General features: G+C 36.3%; 1 protein-coding gene and 1 pseudogene across 20 annotated transcripts in view; one reads left to right on the top strand and one right to left on the bottom strand.

The window, feature by feature from the left end:
* MYT1L (myelin transcription factor 1 like) overlaps nt 1-23,848 on the top strand; it is a 578,669-nt gene that overhangs the window by 90,692 nt on the left and 464,129 nt on the right. The gene's annotated exons all lie outside the window — the stretch shown is intronic.
* Nucleotides 22,586-23,788, bottom strand: LOC119516384 (annotated as a pseudogene).

Genomic DNA, 23,848 nt, shown 5'->3' with positions numbered 1-23,848 from the left:
ACCAATCTATCACTCCAGCTACTTCAGGATTCAGGGGGACATATTAAGATCAGTGAATTCCACGTGCCCATTCCTGCACTTGATTTGCTTTGCAGTAGGCTGCTTAATCAGAAACAACACAGTCTGGAATATCATGATAGTGAATAAGGCATTTTGTAAATCCATGGGTGGTAGTTTTGGCACAAGCATTGCATGCAGGGAAGGCAAATCCATATCTAGAGTATGTGTCTATTTCAGTAGGAACAAAATGCTGCCACTTCTATAATGGAAGTGGTCCAATGTAATCACCTGCCACCAGGTAGCAGGCAGGGCTTCTCAGGGAATGGTGACATACAGGGGACTGAGTGTTGGTCTCTGCTGTTAGCAGATTGGGCACTGAGCATTAGCAGTAGCCAGATTGACCTTAGTGAGTGGAAGTCCATATTGCTGAGCCCATGTATAACTTCCATTCCTACCACTATGGTCACTTCATTCATGAGCTCATTGGGTGTGGTAGTTTAGAACTGTATGTACCCCAGGAAAACATGCTCTTAAACTTAACCCATTCCTTTGGGCATGAACACATTGTAAGTAGGAATTTTTGATGAGGTTACTTCCATTAAGGTGTGGCCCACCTCAATCAGGATGGGTCTTAAATCTGTTAGTGGATTTCTTTAAAAGTGGAATGAAATTCACACAGAAAAAAAAAAAAAAAAAGCCATGGGAATCAAGAAGCTGACGGTCAATGGAATCCAGAAGAGAATGGAGAAGCCACAAGAGGCTGCCATGTGCATTATCACATGACAGAGTAGCCAAGGACCAAGGATTGCTGGCAGCCAGCCACAGAACACCAGTCCCGGGAAAGAAAGCATCACCTTGATGACATCTTGATTTGGACTTTCTCTTAGCCTCAAAACCATCTGAAATTTCCAGCGCCATTGGATCTACTAGATCATATGGCTGACAACTTGCCTGACAATCTGGACCTGTTATTGTGCATCCTCTTGTTTCAGTCCCACTCAAAACTAGAAGCTTTTTGGGTCACTCAGTAAATGGGCTGGAGTAGCATACCTAAATGAGAAATATGTTGCCTCCAAATTCCAAAGAGTCCAACTAGACATGGTGCCTCTTTGTTGGATGTTGGAGGGTCCAGATGCAACAGCTCATTCTTCACCTTAAAGGGGATATCTCAACATATCCCACACCACGAGATAGCTAGAAATTTCACTGAGGTGGAAAGCCTTTGAATTTTTGTGGGATTTACTTCCCACCCTCAAACACATGAATGCCTTTCCAATAAGTCGAGAGTAGTTGCTACTTCTTTCTACTAGGTCAAAACAGAATAATGTCAAAAGTATAATGGACCTGTGTGATGTCTTTTGGAAGGGAAAGACAATCAAGTTTCCTGAAGAGTAGATTGTGACATAGGCTTGGAGAGTTGATGTACCCTGAGGTAAAACTGTAAAAGTGTATTGCTGGCCTTGCCAGCTAAAAGTAAACTGTTTATGATAGTCTTTCTAACAGGTATTGAGAAAAAAGCATTTGCAAGATTAATAGCTGCATATCAGGTACCAGGGGATATGCCAATTTGTTCATGCAATGATGCTACATCTGGAACAGCAGCTACAATTGGAGTCACCACCTGGTTAAGTTTATGATAATTCACTGTCATCCTCCAAGATCCATCTTTCTCTTCATAGACAAAATAGGGGAGTTGAATGGGGTTATAATGGATCCAAGTTCTTGATGTTGGTATGAATCTCTGCAATCCCTCCAGGAAAGCAGTAGTGCTTTTGATTTACTATTTTCTAGGCAGATGCAGTTCTAGTGGCATCCATGTGGCCTTTCCTAACATAGTAGTACTCACTCCATAAGTCAGGAACCAATGAGGGGTTTCTGCCAGTTGCTAAGTATGTCTGTTCCACATATGCGTTCTAGAAATGGAAAAATAACCATAGGATGGGTTTGGGACCCACTGTGAGATGGACCTAAGCTAAAACCTCATTGATCGCTTAACCTTCGTAAATCCCTACTCTGACTGGTGGTCCATAGTTGCATTTTGGGACTCCTGGAATTAACATCACTTCTGAGCCAGGGTTTAATAATCCCCCAAATATCTGATCATTTCCTTTTCCCTAATGAATAATCACCTGGGTAGAAGGTCATAGGTCTCATTGGAGAAGGCTGGGAGGAAAATTAACAGTATAAATTTTTGGCACTGTAGCAAGGTCCTTCCCCAAGAACCTTCATTCAAGGGGTTCTGGGTCTCTATCTCAAGTCTGCGAATTTTACTCTGTTCTTATGATTCACATTAGACTTTTGTTCACTTTGACCTAAAACTCTTCTGTTTATACAGATCAAGTAGGAATTTAGTGGACTGCCCATCTAATTCATTTCTAAGTATCCCATGATCTACTAGCCAATGCCATAGGTCTCTGTGACTCAGACTGCCCTGATTGTTACTTTGATTCTGTTATCCATTATGGTAGCCATGCCCATCTTGTCTTTGGTGATTCAGTGCTGCCAGTTGGCTTCTGCCAACCTGAGATCTAATAATCCCAATTGTGTTTAGGGATCAAAGTTCAGTAGTTCAGTGGTTGCCACAGTATTATCTGTGCCACAGAGAAGAGAGGCCACAGAGCTCTTCAGCAATGATGGAGCTGCTATCATATTTTTTTTTCCTCACGGTCCAGGTGAAAGATGTGTCCTCTAGGCATTCCTAGTGTGGGTGATCATGTCTTACATGATAATCCATTCTAACAATATATAATCTTTCTAATCCTTTGGATCCCCTCATCTACATTATACCAGAGATGTTTTGGCATTTCAACATCAAGTAATGTAGACCACTTTTTAATCTATGCTTCAACTAACCACCCAAACAAAACTGTTGGAGCCCTTTCTATCCCCTCAAGTTACAACATTGAATCCAGAATCTCTGCTTAGTGGGCACATATCAATAAATTCAGCATAATCCAACCTTATGTTTGTCCACCATTATCCCACACCCTTAATATCCATTCCCACATATATTCCCCTGATTTCTGTTTATATAATTTGGAAAGATTGTGCCGTTCTTTGGAGTCATAACATACCTCCTCATGGATCACATTTTGCACCTCACCTTTTTGGGCCTTTTGGGACTTCAGTCTAGATATAGATCAGGAAGAAAATAGTGGTGGTGGTGGTGGGTCATGAGAGGAATTATCAATGTCTTGTAAGGCAACTACCTCAGGACATTCCTTACATGAAAAAGGGTTATCCTCTTCTGAAAGAAGTGTGAGGGCTGTTTCCTCAGGGGAGGCAGGTACAGGTTTATGAGCCACAACAGTGTTAATCTCTTCAGGGGAATGGAGGGTGACTGACTCTTCCGGGCAGACTGGTGGTCAGGTGGCTGATTCCTTAGGGAAGACTATCAGAGGTTTGTCTGGCAAAGAATACTGAGCTGAATCTAGGGTTTCGATGTCCCCGCTATCATTATCAGCCCATATATCTTCATTCCAATTTTCAAGATCCCACTCCCTTCCAGTCATTGCATTCATTTTAACAGCAGACAACCTGCAAGGTTGGTAATTCAATTTACGTTGTAATTCAACCACTCAAGGCAATGAGACACTGGTTTGGGTTTTTTAGAAATCTCAAGTTTGTAGCTATTAAGAAATGAGTTTCTTTCAGGGCACACATAGAAATCTTTATGTTCTTTGTGAGCATTTGAGCTAAGAATTTGAAGACTTCTTAGCACATCCCTTTTTTAAATAACTGTTTCCAGCACATTTATGAATAACCAGTCAATATAATTATACCTTTTAACTCCACAAAACTCTGCTAAGGTATCAAATACACTGTCACTGAGAACCTTGCCTCTTATAAGAATTTCAATAGCAGTATCCAATGGTGATATTTTGTGCATCTCTATTGCCAATTCATATCATGGACTATCAGTACTATCTTGATCATTGAAAATTGAGTCACTAGGAGGTTTTAATCTTACCATATTAGAGCACCAATTCCAAAAACTCTAGAACCAACTCATAAATATTATCCTTAAGATTATGTTTCTCAAGAACCACTCTCAGTACCAAAATATCCAGAGATAAATACATATAATGAGATTTATTATAGTAAATGGCTCATATGACATTGGGGATTGGCGAGTCTGAATACTGTTGGGCAGGCCACAAGTTGGGAACTCTGTTAAAAGTTTAGATGAATTCCCTAGGAGAAGGTGACTGGCTGAAATGGAGACAGAAATCCTTTCTGACTGCTAAAATCATCAGTTCTCCCTCTAAAGCCTTCAACTGATTAGATGAGAATCCTCTCATTGCTGATGGCAATCTCCTTTGCTGATTGCAGATGAAATCATCTATAGATGCAATCAACTGACTAAGGATTTAAATCGCTCATGTTAACAATCAGGCCAGTGCTTGCTTGACCTAATGACTGGACACCATAACCTTGCCAAGTTGACACATGAAGTTAACCATCACACTTGCTATATGCTTAATTCCAATTTGTAATGAGTGGTTCATGTACTCGCATTAGTGAGACTATGAGACTGCTCACAGTTTTTGGACCTGATAACTGTAAGCTAGTTGCCATTTAAACTTGTAGAATAGTTTTTAGTATGGTTTTAAGTTTGGTGCCCTATATATATCCAATCCTGTCACAGCCTCATGGAAAGGGGGAGAGAGAGTGAGAGAAGGAAGGAAGGAAGGAAGGAAGCAAGGAAGGGGGAAGGAGAAAAGAAAAACCTCTCCATGACAACAAAAATATTTTTAATTGATTCATAACTGCTGCTCCTATTTTCCTGAGCCTCATTTGATATGATAAAATTCCAAAACATTGAAATACCAATACAATATGAGAATCTGGGCAACTTTTTGTAGTCTATATGAATCTGTTGTTCAATAATGTAGTTACTCAAATTGAACCCTAACTATCCAAGTCAATTGCCCCATCTGTTGGATTCATTTTCTTCCTAATTATGAATGTGATGCTGTTTGGTTCTGCTATCCCTCTCAAAACTATTGCTTTTGGGGGGTGATTTGGAGCTGTGGTTCCAGTGTTTTTCGTTCTATATGTGTGCCTAAGTTTATGGCTTTTTTCTCCCTTCTTATGCAGTATAGATTCAGCAATGATTTCAGGTACCAAAAGTCACCCAGTCCAACCCAATTCTCCATTAGATATGGGAGCACGTTCAGGAATTGAAGTAAAACAGCTTAAAGATACAGAAAATATCCACATTAGGTCCACGATGCAATAACTAGTTGTGTAGTAACCAAATTGGCATTATAAAGCAAACTAATTGTCCTAGGCAGTCTTCGCAATCTCCATGACTAAAACAATACATTCTAGGCCATTTTTCTAGCATTTCAGTCATTAGTGCCCTGGGATTCTGGTCAGTCCCTTTATATTTTGTCTCCTTCTTAGATCTCCTGCCTCGCTTTGCCTGGCTGTGACTGGGTGGTGCATTGGGTGGTGGCTTGCTCTCAGGTTCAACATGGCACCCACTCAGGCAAGTTTCTATGCTTAAATGACCCAAGAAAAGAAAGATATCGCAGGCCTCTTTGTTAATGTCTGATTGCCTTTGAAATTTGTTTTAACATTAGTTTTAATTAAATTAAACAAATATAAAGATAGTCTAGTGAAAGAACACTGAACCAAGAGAATTAAAGTCTAGTCCTTACCCTGCAACTAGCTGGCTATATGACTTTGAAAAAGCTTGGCTTTGTAAAATAAAGGGTTTTTCCTAGATTTCCAAGACATGTAATACGAGATTTTTTTTTAATTATTCATTCATTCAACAAATGTTTAAATACCTACTACATTCAATGAACATTTAAGTAATACTTAGTGAGTGCTTAACATGTGCCAGGCACTAAGTCAAAACCTTTATTAATATTATCCTATTCAGTCAGCACACTGATTCTACAAAATAAATTCTATTGTAATTTCCTTCTTCAAGATGCACCCCAAAGAGTCCACATCTGCCTGCCTCTGGGTCCAATGTCTTAATCATTGCACCTCACTGCCCTCCTATTTCAAACATACATTGTCACCCTTAAAGTTAAATAAAGGAACTAAACAATCCCTAAGTCTGCCCTATCTTACAGGAAGAGTCCTATTGTCAAATGAATCAAATGTGGAAATTGGTGTTTCCCTTCCTCATATGGAAAAAGCTAAGCTAATCTCAATACAAAAATAATGTCTGTAACGCCCTCTACTTGTATAATGCTTATTGTTCAGAAAACCCTCATAGTAACCCTAAGAAGTAGTTATGCCCATTTTACAGATGAACCTCTTGCATCAAGAACAGTCAACGAAGTTGATGGAAGCCAAGGCTCAACATCTAGTGCTTTTTTCATTCTGCAGGACTAATTATAAAGTAAAGCATATTCCTATAGGATGTCTTGGGAAGGCCTTGCTGAACAAGATGCTGGTATGCTCAAATTCTTGTGTTTGCCACACTAACTCTAGGAGGGAAGCAGTGATGCCCTGGATTGAGAGGAGAGCCAACTCTTTGTGGTTACAGACTGTCATCGATGCCCTGTCCCTTTTTATTGCCTCTTTCTTCCTTTAGACACTGCTGGTTCTCCCATCCTCACTAAAAACACTTTTAATATGCCAAGTATTTTCCTTCACTATGGAATACATCCTTTCTTCACCCTTCCATGAAAGGATTAAATAATCAACAATTTACATCTTTTGGTGTATTTATCACTGTGTTCCCTTTCTTAGGGAAATTTGCACAGTAAACCTTTGCTATAATTGTGGAATAAAAGTTTCCTTTTTTGTTAAGTGCATTTAAGATATCAATTTTCATGCATTTCTGGATCAGACAGACCTTCCTCATAGCTCTGAAATCACAATAACTAGTTGCTTGTTCTAATTACCCTTAAGAACAAGCCAAACCAGAATCTAAAAAAAAAAAAAACAAGACAAAACAAACAACCAAAAAACAAGGCTAAATATGAGACTAAGGGAGTGACTGAGAAAGTAAATAGAAGTCCAATTAACTGGCTCTTCAACTCAGTTTTCACTGTTTTGTTTCTGTTGTTATTTTCCCATAATGAGCATTGAATACCTTGGGTAGTGACTCAGGCAACCTATAAGTGTTTATTGAATTAATAAGGGTGGACAGATGAATATAGACAGACAGATGAGAAATTGATGAGTGAATATAGAGATGAAAGAGAATATCTCCCTTCCACTCTTCCTCTGTGGAATATATTTCCCTCATTCTTGTATTTTAGGTGTTAATATTTTTTTTTCCCAATCCAATTCTCTAGTCTAGGAACCACTGAAATAAAAAGCAGAGAAATGAAACCTGTGCTTCCAGTTGAGAAGGAAATGGGCATAAATACCCTCACTTCATGTTATGATATATTTGAGGAATACCTTTGCTATTTTCTCACTCTGGTGAGATCTTGGTAATCTTCTGGATAGAACGATCGGATAACATGACTCCTGGACTGTGGTTTGCATGTGCAAAGATTATCTCATAATAATGCTACATGAAACGTGACTCCCATCTGGGCTGAGGATATCAAATTTTTCTACCACAAGAATGCAAAGACAGAGAGATCTCAAGAGGTGTTTATTCAGGTACTTTTTCTCCCCCAGAGTTCATAATAATATGCAAATAACCCAGGATCAAAGGTAAGTCAGAGAAAAATGGCTTCAAGAGGAACCCTTCAGCTCAGCAAGCAACCTCACCACATGACAGACTCACAGGCAACTTCAGAGCTGTCAGCTTTGCTGCCCTTGGAGCCCGCCAAGGAGCCAGATGCTGCTGCTGGAAGGGGATTTTCCACAGCTTGGCATCTGAGTAATGAGCTGGCTTCTTCTGTCACATGTCACCTCGCAGGCATTCAGCTTGTTATTGGAGATGGACAGAGGCACAGGGGATTTTCCAGTGTTACCCTCATAGCTCAGCAAGACCCATCAATAGTCATTTAACTGTGCTTCTATGTTTCAGATACATTGGAGAGTCATAGTTCTGAATTCAGATTGTCAATAAATTCACTAGGAAAAAGCAAGACATATTGTTTAGCATGCACTCTAATGAATGACTTTCAGAAATCAGAGCTTGCAGTTAAATCCCTGCCAGTCAAAATAAAACCGTATCTTGTAAGTGCTATGGATTCGGAAATATCATGCTGCCTGTGAGTTGAGCTCACTTAGCAATTTATAGGTTGTTTTTTCCCTCTGTATCATAGACTTTACTAAAACATCTGTCGGGTTTTCCTTATCATTTCTATAAATATGCTGTTCAATTATAAAACAAGGTCTATTGGCTGATTATTCATATTGAGAAATCACCATTCACCATGTAAAAGAGTTGTCAAGTGAGTCATAAAGCTCCATCTACTGACAAGTCACCATAGAATTTGAGATGGAATTTCAATGAGAAAAAGAGAAGAATTGTTTTGAAGTCAAAGCTATCTTAGGCAAACAAACAGTTAAAAATGAAAATAAAGAGGATATCAGCTACAGTTTTCTGCTTAATAATAACAAGCACTTTAAAACATTTTTTTTTCTCCAAAGGAATTTACAAATCATGTACTTGTAAGCCTGATTTCCTGTTTTCACTATAATCGGGAATCACATTGTTGTAGAAAGGACAAAGGTTTTGGAGGAAGACACATACAAGTTCAGTTTCTGATTCTACCTTTCATTAGCCAGGCATCTTTAAGCAATTTAGCTACCCCATGTGAGCTTGTTTCCTCACCTGTAAAATAAGATTAGTTTTATCTGCCTGGTTGAGTTATTATAAGGTTTAAAAATTGTATATATGTGTGTATATATATAATTTATAATTATAATATATAAAGTTCTTCAGACAGTGCCTTGTCGATAGTATGTACACATTAAATAGAAACTCCTTTTATTATTATTCATCATTATAGACCACAAATGACTTAGGTATCAAAAAGCCAATTGTTCCTGCTACTGTGATAAGTATTTTACAATCTTTCCTTTGATCAAATTGGCAAGATCTACCAAAAGTTAAATGTGAATGCCCTTTTATCCACTAATTCCATTGACAGGAATTTATTATATAGAAACACATCCATAAATGTGCAAGGATATACATATAATGATGTTCATTGCAGTATGTTTATAATGATAAAATCACGGAAACTTTTTAAATGTTAAAATATAGGGTAAAAGAAGAAGAAATATTAACCCATATGTATAATGGGATTCTATGAGTTTAAAAAAAAAAGAATGAAGCAGAGCTAGAAATGCTGATAAAGAGTCATAAATATATATATATATATACACGCATCTAGGTGAAGGATTCATTTCAAACTTTTAAAATATTATGATTCCATTTGTATAAAAAGAAAAGACGGTCATGTTAAATATGCATGTATATTTATATTATGTATTGAATATGTCTAATGTAAATATAGACATCATATGTGCATTTATGTACATTGATATGTGTGTGTGTGTGTGTGTGTGTGTATATATATATATATATATATATATAGACATGTCTTTAAGGACATATAAAATATCTAGCAGAGTACTCAATGAACTGTTTACTATAGGAGAATGAAATTGGGGAGCCTAATTGTGTACTTGGGGAGTTTTACCTTTTACTTTATACTTTTCTTTACTATTCAAATTTATCACCTTACACTTGTCCTATAATTTTTTAAAAATATATACTTAGAGATTGGGTAAATATTCAATAATTACCAGTTCATTTTAAAGAAGCAACTAAAATGACACATTTTTATTTTGTAAGTTTAAGAAACTTGGGGGCAGACGATATGACGTATGTACAACTCATCTCTGTAACAAGATTGAAACTTCTTTGTTGAAGAAAATTATATAATTGGGGTTATTTAATGTTTTATAGAGGATTGTGTTTCTCAACTGTAATTTGTATTATTAGTTTAGAATGTTTTTTTATTTTTCAACTCAAGAAGCATTTATATAAAGAAAAGTACCTCATCCATAAAATCAGAGGGTTTGGCAACAAAACAAAAAATCTCTAAGCTCCCTTGAAAATCTAAAATTCTATTTATCTGTGATATTTTATAAGAAATATTAATTCAATGGAATAACAATATTCAAAAAATTTTGGTATTATTTAGACAAGACATCCAGTGAATGAAACAGAGTTACTTTCTATTTATCAATATTTAAATTTTAACTCTGTGGGGATTAAATAAGGTCCCTAGTTGAGTCATTAAATATTCATTGTGCAAATTTTAAATCTATCACCTATGATGATTTGAAAGTTTTATTATGGACTTTTGCATAATTGTACTCTTAAGATAATTATGAGACTAAAATATTTCATTAAATATCAACAGTTGATACAGAAGATATGTTACAAAACTGTTCATCTTTGCTCTATCTTTTGCATATGTTGATAATTATAGTGCTTCTAATTCTTGCATAAGACTATACCAGCCATGATCATCAACAAATATGTGTTCAGTCCTGTATACTTACTAGTAGTTAATAGCTGTGTGACCTTGGGCAATTTAATTAATGTCTCTGAGTAAAAATTTTCTCAACTATAAAATGGCATTAATTAAATATGCCTTTCAGAGTATTTGAAGGATTAAAGGAGCTAATATGTAAATCAAACAGTACAATATCTGACAAATGGTAGGAAGTCAACAAATGTTAATTTCCTTTCCAATTATTTTTTCCTTAATAGCATGTTAGTACAAATATTAAACTAAAGAGATTTCTGATAATCTACCTTTTAAAAAGATATAATAAATGAATTTTAACTGCATGGGTGACATCAGGTTTTGACATTATTTAGCAAATAGTTTTAAAACAGTGGTGATAGAGGATATATTTAAAATCCTACCCCCAGAAAGGAACTATCATTTTCCTAGTTCAAAAAGAAATGAGGGAGAAAGAAGATGGTGGCATAGAGAGGAGTGGAAGTTAGTTAGTCCCCTTGGAACAACTAATAAACAACCAGGAACAACTAGTTAATAATTTGGAATAACTGTTGGGGGACAAATGTGACTGTCCACACATCATACACCAACCTGGATTGGGAGGAATGCCTGAAATCACAGCATAAAATCTGTCAGTAAAGACTGCAAACCTGTGCTGAGAGCCCCTCCCCCATGGCAGCCCAAACTGCAAAAACTCACTGTGATAGAGAGCAGCACTTTCTGAAAAGCGAATATACCTCAGTCCAGCTCCAATTCGGGTTTTGATTAACAAACATGGACTCAATACAAGCTACAAATCCCCAACAAGCAGACAGAGGCTTTTAGTGATGACAGACCTTAAAGAGCCAGCAGACTTCTCTGTGCTGGGAGGGGGATCCCAGAGGACTGGGTGCTACCTCTGGCCAGTGGGTGAAGCTCGGGGGACTGTGGACTGGCCCTGAAGGGGGGCTTTCTGTCCCTTTTACTCTCTCTGTACCTGGGCAGCTCAGTGGAGAAAGCCATAGTCATTTTCAGTTCATAGCTCTCTGACCCAGACAAGGGTGGAGATAGCAGAGTCATAGAGACAAAGAGCCTATTTAAATGCAAATGAAAATTCCCTAGGGGGTGTATCTTCCCTAAGAGGAAGGAGGTGGTGCCCAGCCCTACTGCCAGCCTCCCATTCAGAACCAGACCCCAGAGCCTGGGGGAAAGCAGCCAAAACAGAAACTAAGGACTAAGGAGGCCACACCTCCTTACACCAGTCAGGAGCTGACAGGTGCCACCTGCTAGGCAGGTTAGGAAAAGCACAGTGGCTTGAGGCCTCACAGGGTGTGTCAATCTTCTAAGACACACCCTCAGGGAGATCTGATACTGAATATTGCCTCTTCTGAGATCTTAGCCTGTTCTGGCCTGGGAATACCTTATTGGGGTAACCAGGGAAACCAGATGCCTAGACAACAGAAAACTACAACCTACACTACGAAAAACAAAGTTACGGCCCAGTCAAAGGAACAAACTTACACTTCAGTGGAGATACAGGAATTGAAACAATTAATGCTAAATCAATTCAAAAAGTTTAGGGAAGATATGGCAAAAGAGATGAAGTGTATAATGAAAACACTGGGCAAATATAAGGTAGAAATCAAAAGTTTGAAAAAACAACTGGCAGAATCTATGGAAATAAAAGGCACAAAACAAGTGATGAAAGACACAGTGGAGACACACAACAGCAGATCTCAAGAGGCAGAAGAAAATATCCAGGAACTGGAGAACAAGGCATCTGAAATCCTACACACAAAAGAGCAGATAGGGAAAAGAATGAGAAAATATGAGCAACATCTCAGGGAATTGAATGACAACATGAAATGCATGAATGTACATGTCATGGGTGCCCCAGAAGGAGAAGAGAAGGGAAAAGGGGCAGAAGCAATAATAGAGGAAATGATCAATGAAAATTTCCTATCTCTTATGAAGACATAAAATTATAAATCCAAGAAACACAGTGTACCCCAAACAGAATAGATCTGAATAGGCCTAAATCAAGACACTTAATAATCAGATTATCAAATGTCAAGGACAAAGAGAATCCTGAAAGCAGCAAGAGAAAAGTGATCCATCACATACAAAGGAAGTTTGATAAGACTGTGTGTGGATTTCTCAGTAGAAACCATGGAGGCAAGAAGGAAGTAGTGTGATATATTTAAGATACTGAAAGAGAAAAACTGCCAACCAAGAATCCTATATCTGGCAAAACTGTCCTTCAAATGTGAGGGAGAGTTTAAAATATTTTCTAACAAACAGAAAATGACAGAGTTTGTGAAGAAGATACCTGCGCTACAGGAAATACTAAAGGGAGCAGTACAGACAGATAGGAAAAGACAGAAGTGAGAGGTTTGGAACACAGTCTTGGGTGATGGTAGCACAGCAAAGATGACTGTGAGTATGGTTGAAAGAGGAATGTTAGGAGCATGTGGGACACCAGAAGGAAAGAGGAAAGATAAAGACTGGGACTTTGTGACTCAGTGAAACATAGAGTGATCAACAATTGTGATGAAATGTAAATATGTTTTTATATGAGGGAGAACAAATGAATGTCAACCTTGCAAGGTATTAAAAAAGAGTGGTATTGGGGGAAAAATACAATCAATGCAAACTAGAGACTATAAAAAAAATGGGGCAGTGTATCAAGAGATTACTCAGCAGACGTTGCTGGTGCCATTGTGAAACAATAAGAGATATGGTTTGATTGTGATAAGTGATTGGGGAAGACATAAGGCCCTATTTAAGCTAAAATTTGCAACCCTGGTTGGCTAGCACCATTCTGTATCTAGTGTCCATTTGAACATCTTGCCAACAAATATCTTTCCGGTTTGGCAGCTGGTCCAGGAGGCATATGTTTGTGGGAAACATCAGGAGTTCCATTTTGAAATTGTGACATTTCAGGTGCCACTTAGATATGGAAGTGGAGATGTTGAGTAGGTAGTTGAATCTATGTGACTGAAGTTTAGAGGAGACCTCTTGGGGATTCATCTTGCATAGATGGTATTTAATGCCATGAAATCAAATAAGATCAACAAAAAAATGAATATTTTCTTGGGAAAGACTACTCCTTTAGGTAGAATGAAAACCAGGAGAGTGTGTATCCCAGAAATCAAGAGAAAAATAAGTTTAGAAATAGTGTGTGATCCACTGAGTCAAATATTGCTAATATGTAAGGTAAGATGAGGGCTTGAGATTGCCCGTTATTTAGAAACAATTCTAAAGCAGAGCAGATTTGTATAAGCAACTTGCTTATCAAATACAGAAGAGTGAAACTTTAAAAAGAGTACATCTAAATAGTAGGCTGTGATTTTTCCCCCAAACAAAGGCATACGATCCAGTTCAAGTTCAAATTGGTGGGAGATTCATTGGAAGTTAGTCTATATACTCGAAGTGGCTTGTTTTCCTATATAACTTAAGTCTCAATTAATTAATTAATTGTACTTTTATCAAATAACATGTTTAAATCTGTCCTCTTAAAGCAGGCCATGCAACAGACATACCTTTGATTTACTAACTAAATCAAAACAAAACATCGAGTCCATTAGTATCGTACTATCCCTGAAGTTATCAGCAACTTTTATTTGTATTCCATAATCTTCCTTCATTGACCCACTTCAAGTAGTCTTGTTGGTGTAGTGTTTTTAACTATGAGCTCCTTTGTCACATGTGTTTGCAAAACTCTTGCTTGAAATGCTTGACTAACTTTTAGAAGAAAATTTTTAAATATACCAAAATGAAAATGAAGGAATAAAATATGTTATATACATTTCCCACCTGAAAGCTAATTGTAAATTAGACTTTGGAATTTTCAACTTCTGTTTATATTTTTGAGTCCAATCTTGTAAAGACAAAAATTGGCTTATAAATTCCTGTAAAAATTTATGAAAGCAAATGGTTATACATGTGAAGGAAATAATTAAAAGCTTAAAATTTCTCCACAATCTAATGGATCAGCTCTTTTTAGAATTTACTGTCATGTGATAAGTATGGAACCAATCAAGAATTCAGAATTCTGTATTATCTGTGTAAAAAGGAATGGAACATTTATAAATTTAACTTCATTTGTGACTGGTTGGAATACAAACTGAGTAAACGCACTTAATTTTTTTTCAAATTATTTTTAACTGTGAAACTTCACTATGAAGATCCTAGTAAAAATCTATATTAGTATGAAAGGATATGGAGGGACAGGCTACTTAGTCTTGTTCACTTCCTCTGTTCTTGTTATTTCACATTTTATTGTTTTGCTTGTCTTGATCCAGAAAGGAGTAAATTCAGCTCTGATTTTCAGAAATCACTCACATGTAGAGGCAGGAAAAAGCAGTGGTTCACAGCTCAGGCTTAGTTGATATTTCAGGGTTTGTATTTCCACTCTGTCAGCTACTGACTGTGATACCTTGGGCAGGGGATAATGCATATGAAGTTCATTGAATAGTATATAGAGCTTAAAAGAGCATTCAACAAATGTTTATTATTAAGTATATTTTTGTCACCATTTTGAAAATAGGAAGAATGTGGTATTTGGTTTAAACTCCTTCTTCAGAGTTTTGGATCTCGTTTTTTAATCCACTCATTTTATAATAATTTCCAAAATCATTTAAAATATGTTAATTGCAAGAATTTTTTTTTAAAATCTGATGTTTATATTTTCAGTTGCCATTACATCATAAAACTTTTCCATGACAATCCTAAATTTTAATTTTTAAATATAAATATCAGATATCCAAGAGTCTAAGATTCCTTCCTCTTGAAGAGGTGAGGAAATATTAAAAATTGTTAAGAGTCTGTATATGGTCAAGCCTATCTTGTCTTCCTCTGAAATTATCTTGATGGGGCAAAAAATGAACTGGGCAACATAGTTTGTCATTTACAAATTGTTTTGAAATACTTAACTTCTATATGTGTTCAAAATCACTCATAATTTAAGAAAAATGTAAGATGCTGAAACATCTTTCTAAAAGATAGTGAATTCTTTCTCATTGAGGTTTGATACCCCAAAATATATGCATGTATATAAATATATACACGCATGTATATAAAATATAGTCCCAATGTCCACTAGCTCTTGAAGTACATTGGGAAAAAATGTTTGCTTCTATATATGAAAGTATAGAGGGAAAATTATTTATTAATTTAATCAAAGTGAGGAAAGGCACAGGCTAGTGTTTAATTGGTTAATTTTAGGGAAGGTTGAGAAATATGCAAAGTTTGTCCATGATTTATCTCTTTGCTGAGGGTTTGCCTTTATGCATCCCATGGGGATTCCTTGGGATGACTTGGCAGATTACGTGGGCCTCCACAGGAAATGCTGTGATATTGTACAGAAGGATTCTATTGCTTTTGATCCTAAATTTTGTCTTTACAGCTCCACTCCTCTGGAAATTGAAGGTCTTTCTCTCTTTAAAAGTTCTCTTCTAAAACACAAATAACCTTAACATTGTTCACACTTTGGGGTTTATTTGCTTGTTTTTTTAATTAATAGATTGCTCTTATCAAAGTTTAGCAAACAAAAGAGACCAAATATGGTTATAAGCTAGGTACTTAGATCTTCTAGAAGTCCAGTTTGTCAAAGAGCTAAGTGAAGGTGAATGAGTTTGGCATCTCCTCTTGTGTGAAGAATTGGTTGTCATTGCCTGCTTCTTGCTCTCTTTCAGTCTCTTTCTTGTGCTTTCTCATGTTATATGTAATCTTATTTTGTGCCCTTCTCCATTACCTTCTTCTTCTTAAATTGGGACTGGAGAGTGGCAGCACAGTAATAGCTGTGAGACTCCAGTCCCCAGACAGGGACTTTGGGTGCTTTCTTTTCCCATTACAAGCTCTGAGCAGACTTTCCTTCTACCCAAATCAGATTTTGGGGCCATTCCTTGAAGACAATCTTGAGCCTAAATTTAGTTAGCTGGAAAAAGTCAGCATGCTCAAACTAATAATTCACCATGAAGAAAGTCCAAGAGAGCCACAAACCAAATAACGACAGCCATTCCCCAGTCCACCTTCCTTGGAGAATCATATGGCTTGGCCCCCAAATAGTTCAGAAAACATCTGAAGTGAGACTGTTGTCTCATGATCAAAATCTTTCAGAGCCTCCGTGAAGAAATCTTTGGAAGGAAACAATTTAACAGAAGAAAAGTGGGTACGGGAGAAGACACAAAAACAGAAATTCCAAGGTGTACAACTTTCCCTTTGTTTGACTCTGTGGACAGGTGTTTTATTCTGTCAGACCTTGTTTTTTATCATTATTATTTTCTTCTTTAATTTCACTTCTTTTTCTTTTACCTCCTCCCTTTCAAATTATCATCATTGTTGATATCATTATCAATAAAGTTGTATTATCCTGGGTACTAGAAACACCATGCATCTTCATTTCCACTTTTCCATGCTGTCCTTTTTACCCTCAAACATTGAAATTTACCTTCCCTCTGTCCTAGTTCCCTTCTTGTTGGGGCTGGCCTGGAATGGAACAATTAGCTCAAAGTTATGCAAAGGAAAGAAAGCTGGAGGCAGAGTATCTTCCATAAATTTATAAGCAAAATAAATTCCAAACACTTTCCAGTTTCCAATTGTAGGCCTTTCACCTGGTACCTGTACCCTAGTATTTACAGGTAGTTGTCTATGGGATTACCTATTGTCTCCACGAAGGAACTCAGCCCAACACTTTTCTCTTGAACAAAAAGATGCATAGAAACATGACTTAAAACACAAAACTTAAAAACTACTTTTCACTGCCTCAACCTCTCCTCACCAACCATTCTTGCCAATGTGACAGCATCTTCTTGACTCAAAATTCCTTCCTTGCATTAAAAGTTTTCATGCTTTTTATTTCAAATTATGGAGTGAAAGGCCCTGCTTCTTTGTCTGGGAATTCACTCAATCTTTTATAGGCCAGAAATATTGGTGATGACAAGAATTCTGGGAATCCACCATACTCTACTCAATTTTAGCCCTTGCATTAAATCTCTCAGTTTCTTTTAGGTCTTTGAAAGGAAAGGAGGCAGGATAGACTCTGAAGAAAAAGTAGTGTGATTCCTTTTCTCAAGAGCTCCCCTTGTTGCTGCTGCTGTTTTAACAGCTTTATTGAGATGTAACTGACATACAATCAATACTATGTATTTAAAGGGTATAATTTGATAAATTTTGACGTATGTACATACCAGTCTAGCACTACCACTATCAAGATCATGAATATGTCATAATCCTTATAAGATTTCTCATGCTTTCTTCACAGACTTTCTCTCCAGTTCCTCCCTGTCCCCTATCCTAATGCAACTACCAATTTGCTTTCTAGCACTATAGCTTAATTTGTATTTTCAAGAATTTTACATAAATTGAATTATGCAGCAATCATCTTTGTATGTTCTTTTACTTAGCACAAGTATTCTGAGATTCATCCATGTCATTGTGTGAATCAATAGTGCATTAATTTGTATTGCTGAGTAATATTCCATTGCATGGATATTACACAATTTGTTCATCAATTCATCTGTGGGTGGGCTCTTTTAAATAAAGCTGCTACGGAAAATTCATGTGGAAGCCTTTGTATGGACTTATACTTTCATTTCTCTTGGGTAAATACCTAGAAGTGAAAAGACTGGGTCATGTGGGAGGTGTATTTTAACTTTTTAAGAGACCATCAAACTGTTTTCCAAATTTTATCATTTTACTTTCTCACCAGCTGTGGATGAGCATTCTCATTCCTCCACATTTTTGCCAACACTTTGTATAGTCAGTTTTTCTATTAGTAGCACTTCAAACAGGTGTTGCTTTAATTTGCGTTTTCCTAATTTTTAATGATGTTAACCACATTTTCATTGATCATTTGCCATCCATATATCTTCTTTCGTGAAAGATCTGTTCAAATCATTTGCCTATTTTTAAAATGGGGTATTTGTTTTCTTATTACTGAGTTTTGAGAGTTCTTCATCTATTCTAGAATCCAAATCCTTTAAATATTACCTTCTAGATTGTAGCTTATCTTTTCATTCCGTTAACTGTGCCTATTGAAGAACATATGTTTTTAATTTTAATGGAGTCCAAATTAACAATATGTTCTTTTATGGATCTTCTGTACCATATCTAGGAAATCTCTGCCTGACTCCCAAGATCATGAAGATCTTTTGTATTCTTCTAAAAGTGTTAAAGCTTTATGTTTTGCAGTTAGATTTATGATATGTTTTGACTTATTTGAATATGGTGCAAAGTATGGATCCAAGTTCTTTTTTCTTTGCTTACGTTTATCTGATTGTTCCAACATCATTTGTTTAACATATCTGCTGTTATGCCGTTATCATACTATCTTGATAACTGAAGCTTTATAACAAATCTCGACATTAGGCGGTGGTCAGTCTCCAACTGTGTTCATTTTCAAAGTGGTTTTAGCTACTTTTAGGTCCTTTTCATTTCCATGTGAATTTTAGAATCGACTTGTCAATATCATTTAAAAATATCTGCTGGGATTTTGATTGGGATTTCATTGAAACTACTATATAGAGAGAGATTTGAGGAGAATTGCCATCTTAAAAATATGGTGTCACCTGAATCATAAACATGATATAACACCACATTTGTATATGTCCTCATTGATTTCTCTCAGCAAAGTTTTGTAATTTTGGTTATCATCAGGTTTATAACTAGGCATTTAATATCTTTGATGCTATGGTGAGTGATGATTTCTTTATTTCAATTTCTGATATTTTATTGCTAGTATGTAGAAGGGTGATTGATTTTTATATTGGTCTTGTTCCTGCAAACTTGCTAAACTCATGTATTAGTTCTGGTTGCTTTTTTGTAGATTCCATGATATTTTTCATATATACCAGCATACCATCTGCAAATGAAGACAGTTGTACTTCTTTTTCTGTTAAATTAAATATGATACAAACTGCAGGTTTTGTGTAGATGACTTTCATCAGGTTGAATAAATTCCCTTTTATTCCTAGCTTGCTGAGTATTTTATCAGAAATATATGTTAAATATTGTCACATGATGTGTCTATTGAAATGATAATTTGTTTTTTTCATTTGTAGTTTATTTACAGGAAATTGTATTGATTGGTTTTCAAAGTTAAACACCTTAATTATACCTCACTTGATCATGATGTACTATCCTTTTTATACGAGAAGATTAAATTTGTTAAAATTTTGTGTTGTTTAGAGTTTAGTATCTATGTTCATGATCAATATTGTCTTGCATTTTTTTTTTAACTTGTAGTATCTTTGTCTGATTTTGTTACCTGAGTAATGCCGGCATCCTAGAATTTTTTGAGACATATTCCCTCTTCTTAAGTTTTCAGGAAGATTTCCTGTATAATTGGTGTTATTTATTTCTTAAATGTTTGGTACAATTCACCAGTGAAGTCCTCTGGGCCTGGAGTTTTCTCTATGAGAAGGTTTATAACTCTAGTTTTTATTTCTTTAGTAGATATAGGGCTATGCAATACATCTATCTATTACTGAATGAACTTGGTAGTTTGTGTCTTTCAAGAAAATTTGTTCATTCCATCTAAGTTCTTGAATTTATTTCATAAAATACTTCATAATATCCCTTTATTATCTTTTTAAAATGTGTAGAGTCTATATTGTTGTTCCCTGTCTAATTCCTATTATTCGTAATTGGGTCTTTTCTCTTTTTTTCAGATATGTCTGGCTAGAGGCTTATCAAATTTTATTTATCTTCTCAAAGAAGTTTTTGGTTTCATTGGTTTTTCTCTATTGTCTATTTTCTCTATCATTGATTTCTACTCTGATCTTTATGATATTCTATCTTTCACTTACTTTGGTTTTAATTTGCTCTTCTTTTCCTAGTTGCTTAGGGTGCAACCTAAGATCATTTATTTGAGACCTTTATTCTTTTCTAATAGTGCACTTAGAGCTATAAATTTCTCCCTAAGTACTGCTTTAGCAAGATCCCAGAAATTCTGATATGCTGTTAGTTGGTTGTTTTTCTTTTTGTATTTTTTTTTTCATATTAATCTAGTTCAAAATCCTTTCAAAGGTCTCTTTTGGTTTCTTCTTTGACTCATGGATTACTTAGAAGCATGCTATTTTAATTTCAAACTACTTTGGGATTTCACAAAGATTTTTCTGCTATGGCTTCTAATTTCATTCCACTTTGTCCAAAGAACATACTGTGAATGACTTGAATCGTTTCAAATTTGAGGTTTGCTTTGTGACCCAAAATATGGTCTACATTGGTGAATATTCTGTGTGCACTCGAAAGAATGTGTTCTGTTGATGTTGGATGGAGTGTTCCAAAAATGTCAGTTGGTTGATATTGCTGGTCACATCTTCTATGTCCTTGCTGATTTTCTGTCTATCATTTATTGAGAGAGGGGTGTTGAAATCTGTGATTATAATTGTGAATTTGTCTATTTTTCCTGGCTATTCTGTCAGTTTTTGCTTCATATATTTTGATGCTCTGGTATTAGATGCATGTATCTTTATTATTGTTATCTCCTCAATGAATTTACCATTAATGAAATGAACTTATTTATCCCTGGTAATATTATTTGCTATGAAGTCTACTTTGTCTGATATTAATATAGCCATCCTGGCCTTTTTTGACTAGTGTTAGCATGGTACATTAATTTTTTTCTTATTTTTTAATATATTGGTGCCTGCATATTAGAGTGGGTTTCTGTAGGCACATATAGTTGTGTCTTGATTTTTTTTTCTAATCTTACAAACTCTGCCTTTTCATTGTGTTTAGACCATTTACATTTAATGCCATTATTAATATATTTAGGTTTCAGTCTGCCATCTTGCTGTGTCTTCTATTTATCCCATCAGTTCATTATTCCCCTTTTCTTATTTTTTGCCTTCTTTTGGATTAATTTCAATGATATTTTATGTCCTTTGTTGGCTTATTAGCTATAACTTTATAATGACTTTGTTGTTGCTGCTTTCATTTTAGTTGTTGCTTTGAGTTTATAGTATATGTCTTTAAGTTTTCTCAGTTTACCTTCAAATGGCATATCACTTTACATATAGCATAAGAACCTTGCAGTAGTATGCTTCCAATTCTTCCCTCTTGACCATTATCATAAAATCATAATATCAAATATAAAATTCCCTCTTCTGCTACTATCATAAATTTTAGTTTTACATATGCGAAAAATGATACCACACATTGTTATTATTTTTGTTTAAACTGTCAATTACCTTTTAAAGAGATTTTTAAAATAAGACAAATCCATATTTACCAGTATAGTTACCATTTTTTGATGCACTTTGCAACTGTGTATAGGTCAATATCTGGTATTATATTCTTTCTGCCTGAAAGCTTTCCTTTAACATTTCTTGTAGGGCTGGTGATGAATTATTTCAGATTTTGTATGTCTGAAAAAATCTTTATTTCACCTTCATTTTTTTTTTGGTTGTTTCAAAATTTTTACTGCAATATAACAATGAAGTAAACAGTGACTTGATACCTACCAATTTTTTTACCAAAAAACAAACCAAAAAATGTGAACAGGAAAATAACTCTGTCTATACTTCTCAAATCTTGTTAGTAAGTTCTCATCACATTCAATGATCAAGAATTTTAAAATAGCAGTAATTATTAAGAAAAGGTACCCCTTCTCCCCTACCCATATCCCCCAAGTATTTAACATGAGAGCATAACTTCCTTACACATTAATTTTATACTTTTTTGAAGCAGCAACAATAGCCATTAATAATTTGGTTTTTCTCTTTACAGTTGCTCCAAAAATTTTCCAAATTTCACAAAGCCATTATCAAGGGTTGCCATGAAATAGAGACTGTAGATTCTAGGTAGCAAAGATTCTTTCAGAAACCAATGTTAAGTCAAAGAAACACAAAGCAAGGCATTACACTAAATTTCTGGATCTCATACACTAAAAAGAGTGAAACCTAGGAAAAGTTACCTATTCTTTTATAGAATGAATAAAGATCTGCAAAAGCTGATTATTGGTTGCATAATAATTTACACACTGTGTGGATCTGCAGCATCTGCTAATAAGCAGATATGCACTCTATTTATCCTTGCTCTACAACCTAGATCCCTCTCTCCCCACCCCCAACAATCTACTACCTTATACCAAGTATTGTGGATATGAGCCCAAATCATCCCAGACAATCCAGTGAACAAAGTTAGTGTAATGCACTGATGTGAGATTATAAAGGTCCCTTTCAATCTTCATCAAAGTTCTGCTGTAGATGAAAATTGGCAGCCAAATTCTCATTCTTCTCCCAAGCAAAATATGCTTGTATCACAAGTCCTTCAGGAAATCCTAATGTCTTTAACATTTCTATAGCTTCTTTTTCCTGAGGCGTCACTTGAATGTAGTTCATATGACCACTTCCAGCTTCTGCAATTCCTCCACTACCACCTCCACCCTCTCCTCTTTGACCACCAGCTTCTTGAACGGGTTCATTTAACACCTGAGTAAAACGCTCCTGGTGTTGCCTGATTTGCTGCAGTAACAGAATTCTCTCGATCTATCTGTTGTAGCAGTGCTGGAAACAGGGAAGGATTCTGTTGAATGACATGTCTCATCTGTTGGAATTGAGGCTGATTTTGTAAAAATTCAAGCGGATGTCCCCCAGAACTTGTTGTCATAGTTGTTTTGGTCATAATTGCTGCAACTGCAGCCACTGCTGAAGACTGAGGAGCCCCAGTACCAGCTGCTTGAGGGGAGTCCACCACAGCCTGACTTCATCTCCAGCGATTCCCATCAAAAGGTACTTCACTGTTCTGTCAGGGTTGTTGAAACTGGTTTTCAGGGCTGCAATTACTAGGTGTCATTCATAGCCCATTGACATGATCTCGGTAACCATATGCTCCTCAGACTGACCTGTCACAAGTGCACTTGATGTGTCTTCAAAAAGGTTTGACAGAGAATAATCTCCTGATGTGCTGTCAGTTGATATTGGGCCAGTAGCCACTGGTGTCTCTGCTGGCTTTTCTGCAGGTTTCTCTTGTTTAGTTGCACTAGCAGGTGCAGGTTCAGAAGATGCTGTGGGTGAAGCTGGAGTGATGGAAGTAGATGTTGAGGTAGGAGCCAAAGCTGGGGCAGGGGATGGGGCCTGAGCCACGGCTGCTGCTGGGGAGGAAGGAACTGCAGTGGGGGTAGCAGGATTTGATTGCCCAGTGGTAGCTGGTGCTGGTGTTGACACTGCTTTGGGCTTAGTCACCATAACCACCAAAGTTTGTCTCATCAGTTTTATATTCTTTGAGAGCAATATCATCATTAAGGATTTGCCTGCATAAATTAATTTTTGGCTTGCTTTGGGGAGGGCATCTTTCCTGTTTTCAGAGTCAATCTTCTCTTTCGGTGCTTTCACCTTCTCCTCTGGGTCAGTGTCCATCTTGAAGGACTGCTGCTGGAGGGTCTTCAGGTGGCCTACACGGTGCCAACGCATTGCTCTGGGTGCTGGCCTCTGTGCAGGGTC

This window comes from Choloepus didactylus, chromosome 20 (genome assembly GCF_015220235.1).
Source record: "Choloepus didactylus isolate mChoDid1 chromosome 20, mChoDid1.pri, whole genome shotgun sequence".
Lineage (NCBI taxonomy): Eukaryota > Metazoa > Chordata > Mammalia > Pilosa > Megalonychidae > Choloepus > Choloepus didactylus.
This window is presented reverse-complemented; position numbering and strand designations above follow the sequence as displayed.